The 7,474-nt window shown below is 46.3% G+C and overlaps 1 pseudogene; it reads right to left on the bottom strand.

The window, feature by feature from the left end:
• Window positions 1-6,661: 6,661 nt before the first annotated feature.
• Window positions 6,662-6,779, bottom strand: LOC126250004 (5S ribosomal RNA; annotated as a pseudogene).
• Between the last annotated feature and the right edge of the window lie 695 nt (window positions 6,780-7,474).

Genomic DNA, 7,474 nt, shown 5'->3' with positions numbered 1-7,474 from the left:
AACCCAGGCGATCATTGTAGGCAAAACCACCCCTTCCTTCCGCCTCCTTGTTTTCTATCTCACCATCTATGGCCGTCCTATCACCCTCACCCCCACCCTTAAGTACCTTGGCGTCACCCTCGACTGTCGACTCTCCTGGACCCCCCATCTCCGGATAATCCAAGCCAAGGCACACTCCCGACTCCGTCTCCTCAAGCTCCTTTCCGGCCGTACATGGGGTCTGGACTCCTCCACCATACTCCACACCTATAAATCCCTCATCCACCCTATCCTTTGTTACGCCCATCCGGCCTGGATCTCCGCCCCCCCTACCTTTTATAAGTCCCTTCAAATCCTTGAACGCCATGCTCTCCGCCTCGCCTATCGCATCTGTCTCCCCTCCCCCACGCGGATCCTTACGATCTCATTCCGTTCCCCCACCTCCTCCTTTTCCTTGAAAGGATACGGATCCTGTACAGTCCGCAGCTCGTGGTCGTGCGGTAGCATTCTCGCTTCCCGCGCCCATGTTCTCGGGTTCGATTCCCGGCGGGGTCAGGGATTTTCACTGCCTCGTGATGACTGGGTGTTGTGTGATGTCCTTAGGTTAGTTAGGTTTAAGTAGTTCTAAGTTCTAGGGGACTGATGACCATAGCTGTTAAGTCCCATAGTGCTCAGAACCATTTGATCCTGTACACCTCCCGCAAACTCGATCCTCCTCACCCTCTTGTCTCGCCCATCCACTCCCCCCCCGCCCTCCCCGCCTGCTGTCGCGCCTGTATTCCCACGTCCCACCCGGTCTCAATCTCTCCACCCTCCTTACCCTCTCCCAAGGTGGCTTCCGCCTGCTCCCTCTCCCTGAAGATGTCCTCCTCCCCTCCATCTACCCCTCCTATCAACTTTGATCCTCCCCCCCCCACTTCCTGTGTCCTTTCCTTTAGGCACCCTCCCTCTCTTCCCCTCGCTCCTCTTTCCTTCCCCCCCCCCATCTCCCTTCCTTCACCCCTCTTCCCCCGGGATTCCCCTCCCCCTTCCTCCCTTCCCCCTATCTCATCTGCCCATGGCATCTCTGCTCTCCCCTCTCCCTCTCCCACCCCCCCCCCTCCTCCTCTCTTGGCAGGTCCCTGGACTCGTACACGCTCAGTGGACTTTCGCGCGCCGGAAATCATCGCCATCAGTGTCTCGTGTGTGTGCCTTCGTTTTGTGTTTAGTGTTGTTTCGCCGACACGCCTCCACTGTTCACTTGTGCCGTCGCAGTCATCCGTGTTATGTGCGTCGTGCCAACAAGTGTTAGTGTTTTTCTCGTCCAGCGTGAACGGCTTCATGTTTCTTGTTTTTTGTATCTACATTTTTTGCCCGCCGTTTTATTGTATTGTCTGTGTCACCTATATGTCTTATTATTGAACCACTTAAGTCTGAAGAGCAGCGTAATATGCTGCTGACAGCCCGCCTGTATGAGGTGATTAAAATTACAATAAAGAAAAAAAAAAGAGCACTCGTGATACTTTTTTCTTGTCACGTGTTGTGCGGACTTGAACAGGTCACTCAGAATTGGCAGCCTATGCCAGATCTGGTACCGCCACCTGGTGTCCGGTCGTGACTGCAGTATGCAAAGCTCGCGATGCAGAGGCGTGCAGGGGCCATGTAGACAGCGCGCGTGCCCGAGATGGCCGAGAGGCTTCCGCTCCATATTTCGTAGATCTCCGATCTAGCAACAGGGCTTCCCAATGCGTGGTTACATTTCAAAATACTGACTTCCTCGCTGCCCAGGGACTAACCAACGCTTACATCGCATTTACCCCTTAAAGAAAGCAGTCACAAGTTTATTAAAATTGCAGGCAGGAATTTGTGGTGAAATAATGTTCAGTTCTCTGTTTCCACAGACTGAATTTATTCCAAAAAAAACAAACGAAATATCCTTTCACGCCATTAACTATAGTTTATTATTAAAATAATATTTGTGAGTGTGAGAACCTAAGTAGGTCGACCGGCGTCGGCCGCGGTGGTCTCGCGGTTCTAGGCGCGCAGTCCGGAACCGTGCGACTGCTACGGTCGCAGGTTCGAATCCTGCCCCGGGCATGGATGTGTGTGATGTCCTTAGGTTAGTTAGGTTTAAGTAGTTCTAAGTTCTAGGGGACTAATGACCACAGCAGTTGAGTCCCATAGTGCTCAGAGCCATTTGAACCATTTTTTCGACCGGCGTCACATGTTCGCTTAACCTTCCGCAAATCCACAAAAATTATTCAGAGAGCCTCAGCACACTTTTAAGTTGAATTTCTGTAATCGGGAAATAACGATTTTTTAACTGAAATACCATCGAAGTTAAATTTAGAACAGCTCTTAGCTGTTTAGACAAAGTCACCTAACCTTACATTATCCAGAGTACAAACGCTGAACAGTGTTTCAAACTCTTTGTGATCCATACTCGTCAGATGTGTACAAGGCCAAACAATTCGTTCACGCGACGTGAATTTCTTCCAAGTACGCTCAAAGTAAAATTATATCAGAGTTTCTTGCGATCGTCACACGTGAAACTTTTATAAGTCGCGATCGAATACTTAAAAAATATTTCGGTAACACACACGAGGCGACTTCCAGCCACAAATACATCCTTCCTGTATGCGAACTCTGTTCCAACAGAGTGCCGAAATCCAAGCGTGTCATGTGAAAATGGCCACTGATACTCATAGCTTCGTACTGAATATGAGTCAACTCAGGTATTCCCGACTTTTGAAAATATACGTAAACTATAAATGTAATGTCACATAGACATGTCACACACGAATGTAGACGTAAATTTCATTAGTTTTTAGTGCTGATTTGTGTAGCTTTAATAGTTTTCACAAATCTAGTGTTTCAGCTAATATGGGCGCTACTTTGCGTCTTTATATCACTAATAAATATTAAACAACTAAGCTAATTACAGTCATAAACCTCTAATTACCCCTATTTACTAATGCTGACGCTACTTTTACAGTTACATTTTTTATTTGCCGCCGGCCGGTGTAGCCGTGCGGTTCTAGGCGCTACATTCTGGAACCGAGCGACCGCTACGGTCGCAGGTTCGAATCCTGCCTCGAGCATGGATGTGTGTGATCTCCTTAGGTTAGTTAGGTTTAATTAGTTCTAAGTTCTAGGTGACTGATGACCTCAGAAGTTAAGTCGCATAGTGCTCAAAGCCATTTTTTATTTGCCCAATGATTCACTTTTTCATGCACAAAATACACATTGCGGCCTGTAATTTGAAATACGCTATATCCACAGAAGATATATTAGAGCGCTCGATAGTGCTCACTGTTGTGAGCCCTATCCATTGACACAACGTTTGTCTGGCTCGCTTAAAGGGTCAATGAATTATTAATTTTATAGATCACGTTATATCCAAAACATTTTACATTTAATAACTTGTAAACTAAATCTCGTAGCGAGGGCGCGTTTTCGCTGTTGCACTCATCTAATTTTTGTTTTCAAAATCTTGTGACTGATTTCTCTGTCACTGGTTTGTTTCAGTTTTCCAGCCCCCCCCCTATTTCGTATTTTCTTTATTCAGTTAGTTTGGCCATGGCGGTTGCCCCCTCTGTAGTCCGTTCAACCGGTTGGAACTCCCTCCCCCTCTCCCACGAGGTCAGACTGTCAGGATAACTGAACTGGAGTCAGGATTTCTCATACTCAGCTCCGTCAGTCATCGTGCGTCAAAGGTAACGCCACCTAGTGACCACACCTCAAAGCTCTTTCGGCCTAGCATGACCCACAACTGTCAAACATCCCCGTGGGGTAGCCGTGCGGTCTGGGGCGCCTTGCGACGATGCGGGTGGCTCCGCCGTCGGAGTTTCGAGTCCTTCCTCGGGCATGAGTGTGTGTGTTATCCTTAGTGTAAGTTACTTTAAGTTAGATCAAGTAGTGTGTAAACCTAGGGTCCGATGACCTTACCACCAAACTGTCAAACCACCCTCTCCTAGCCGTCACAGCACCCGTCGACTCGGCTGCCAGTGTTATGACATGACTCACACGCACGGCCGCGTCTGTTATTGAAGTTTTTCATTGGCATTTCCGGAATGCACAGTCTCAAAGTGTTCGTCGAATGAGGGATTTGTAAGCTTCCTAGTCTGTTGATGGACTAAATTCCCAGCGGATTCTTTCAATGCATCTCAGCCTGACATCTGCCTTATCCGCTAGTCATTTTATGTGGTCGTCCAACTTTAAAAAGCTCCGTATGCGCACTCCGCGATATTTTATGGAAGTAACTGCTTCCAATGATTGTTCTGCGATAGCGTAATCGTACAATAATGGGTTTATGTCTATGTATATGTTACGTTTGTTTACGGTGAGCACGAAGGGCCGATCCTCTGTAGATCTTCCTGCCTTCCGCTACAATTTTCTAACGTTGCGACTTCTCTGCATACAAGCCACATGCAATTTATGGTGTTATCTACTAGGTTATACATACATCACTCCATTGTTAATTTTACGTCTGAAAGCTTTTCTCCACTGAGAATGACATGCTGTGTTCCGTTTGTTATAAACTCTTCAATTCAGTCACGACGTTGGTCTGATATTTCATAGCTCAGTAGGCGTCAGTGCGGAACATCAACAAAAGTAAAATAAAGAGATAGGAATGTAGTCAGACTAAATGAGACGGTTGTGAGGGAATTAGATTAGAAAATGAAACACTGAAAGTAGTACACGAGTTTTGCTGGGTGGGCAGTAAAGTAACTGACGATGGTCCAAGTAGAGAGCATGTAAAATGTAGACGGGCGATAGCAACAAAGTAGTTTGTGGAAAAGAGAAACATTTTATCACCTAGTGTAAATTTGTGTGTTTACAAGTCTTTTCTAAAGGTATTCGGCTGGCGCTTCGCTTTGTATGGAAGTGAAAGGTGGACGATAAAGAATTCAGACAAGAGGAGAATAGAAGCTTTTGAAATGTGGTGCTGCAGAGGAATACTGAAGATTAGATGGGAAGATCATGTAAGTAATAAGGAGGTACTGAATACAGTTGGAGAGATAAGAAATTTGTGACAAAACGTTACTGAAATGAAGGATCGATTGATAGGACACGTTCTGAGAATTCAAAGGATCGCCAATTTAGTATTGGAGGGAAGTGTGGGGAGTGAAAATTGTTGATGGAGACCGAAGTTTGAATTTAGTAAGCTGTTTGAAATGGATGTAGGTTGCAGTAGATTTGTAAAGACGAACTGACTTGCACAAGAACAAACTAAGGTGCAGATCTGAATCATCCATTCTTCGGACTGAAGACCACAACAGATGATTACCCTCGTTTCTTAGAAGTGTCCTAGCACGTATTCTGAGTTTGAACATTAAAACCTTCAGGAACAAAACAACCTTTCCGATGTAAATCTGAATGCTTACCACGAACATCGAACTTAACTCGTACTCTTCCCAAACGTTATCCTCAGTGCCATGGACTAAGGAAAGGGGGTTGATTTGTTGTTTCAACTTCCATTGCTTTGTCGCAAGCTTTTGCCAAACAATCACCGAAGTCTGCACCATCTGAGGCATCTACCTCTCTCAAAAATCAGTTTAGAGTCGATGTAGTCAATAAGTTTCCGTTTTTATTCGTACTGAGGAATGTGCTCACGGTAGGTTATCGTACGCAATGACAGACGCTATAAGGGACACGTTATGAATCGTATAGAGGTTTAAAGATGGGATTCCGATAGCCTGTGATCCAAGTAGAGTAAACAAGCATATCGTTCCAGATCTCGCAGATTGACTATGTCGGGAACATCAGAGATATTCTAGCTTATAAAGAAGCAGAACGTGTGAGAAAGGCGCTAACGTTGGTGGGAAGTATCCCGTCACGCACTGTAGACTCATTCCTCTCCGACGAGTACTGGTTTAATATGCAAAGGCAAGATATAGCTTTCTTTACGGTGAGAAGCAATAATTCATTATTAAGAAATATTTGAATCCCCTCCAGGAAAGAAAACCATCTCAAATGTGGACGGTTAAATTGAACCGTATTCGAGTGCATTGTCAGACATTCAATGCCTCAGTTATCAGAGAGCATCTGTATCACTGGTGAATGATTATACGAGACTCAAAACTCCCCTCGCGTCCGTTGCAGAGTACAGGTTTGTTGTGCCACTGACGAGTATGCAAACAACTGTGCACAGCAGCTAATGTTTACAGCCATGCTAACTTATTGAGTACATACGATATTTTTAGCTTCTACCTTGCGAAAGTCCCCACGACTACGTGATGTTTCGATGGACGGCGCACGCTTGCGGAATTTCCTGGCTAGACGTCCAACAACGAGCACGGATTCAGGAAAATACACTCTCTTGAAGCAGAGTTTGCTTCATTGATGCACGACGTGTTGCGTGCGACAGGTAAACGTGAACAAGTAGTTTTCGTCTTCAAAGATTTCCGATTCTACTCTGAGAGTATTATGAAACTTTGTGGCAGACGCATTATAGGCGTCTCCCTTCATGGAACGACTTACGTCATACGATTCACGAAACACATCTAAACTAAATCTAAACTCCTCGCGCACAGGCCATGAAGGCCCAAAGGTACCGACTGGCCGCCGTGTCATCCTCAGCCCACAGGCGTCACTGGATGCGGATATGGAGGGGCATGTGGTCAGCACACCGCTCTCCCGGCCGCTCTTCTCGAACAAGTAGCTCCTCAATTTGCCACACAAGGGCTGAGTGCACCCCGCTTGCCAACAGCGTTCGGCAGACCGGATGGTCATCCATCCAAGTGCTAGCCCAACCCGATAGCGCTTAACTTCGGTGATCTAACGGGAACCGGTGTTACCACTGCTGTAAGGCCGTTGGCCCGCGAAACACATCTAGGGGGTGACAATTATTGAGCTATATGAAAAAAATACTTAAATTAGTTACAAACTACGGTGTGCACACACATTCGTCAACATTTAAACGTCACTACAGATATTCGGATTTACGTTATGACATGTTCGATATGCCTGTTATCATTGGCGATGATGTGGCAAAGACGAATAGCGAAATTCTGCATGACCCGTTAAAGTATCGGAATATCGATGCTGTCGTTTTCAGTTCAGCAACGTTTTGGGGCTATTTCTGTACCCCTTGTCTCTAATACAGCCCCACAAAAAGGAGTCGCACGTGTTGAGATCCGGAGGATTTGGCGGCGAATCGACGCCCATGTCATTGGCCTCTGGGTACCCCAGAGCCGGAATGCGGTCTCCAAAGTGCTCCTCCAGAATATCAGACACTCTCCTGCTTCGATGGGGTCGAGTTCCGTCTTGCGTGATCCACATGTTGTCGAAATCAGGGTCACTCTGGATAACGGTGATTAAATCATCTTCCAAAACCTTCACGTGCCGTTCTGTAGTCACCATGTCATTAAGGAATATCGTACTGATTATTCTGTGACTGGACACTGCATACCTTAGTCACCCGCTGAGGGTGAAGAGACTTCTCGATCGTGAAATGCAGTTTCTCAGTCCCCCAAATGCGCTAATTTTGATCATTGACGAACCCATAGAAATG

The sequence above is a fragment of the Schistocerca nitens genome, chromosome 3 (genome assembly GCF_023898315.1).
Source record: "Schistocerca nitens isolate TAMUIC-IGC-003100 chromosome 3, iqSchNite1.1, whole genome shotgun sequence".
Taxonomy (NCBI): Eukaryota; Metazoa; Arthropoda; class Insecta; order Orthoptera; family Acrididae; genus Schistocerca; species Schistocerca nitens.
The sequence above is the reverse complement of the archived record's forward strand: the minus strand, read 5'-3'. Positions and strand labels throughout refer to the sequence as shown.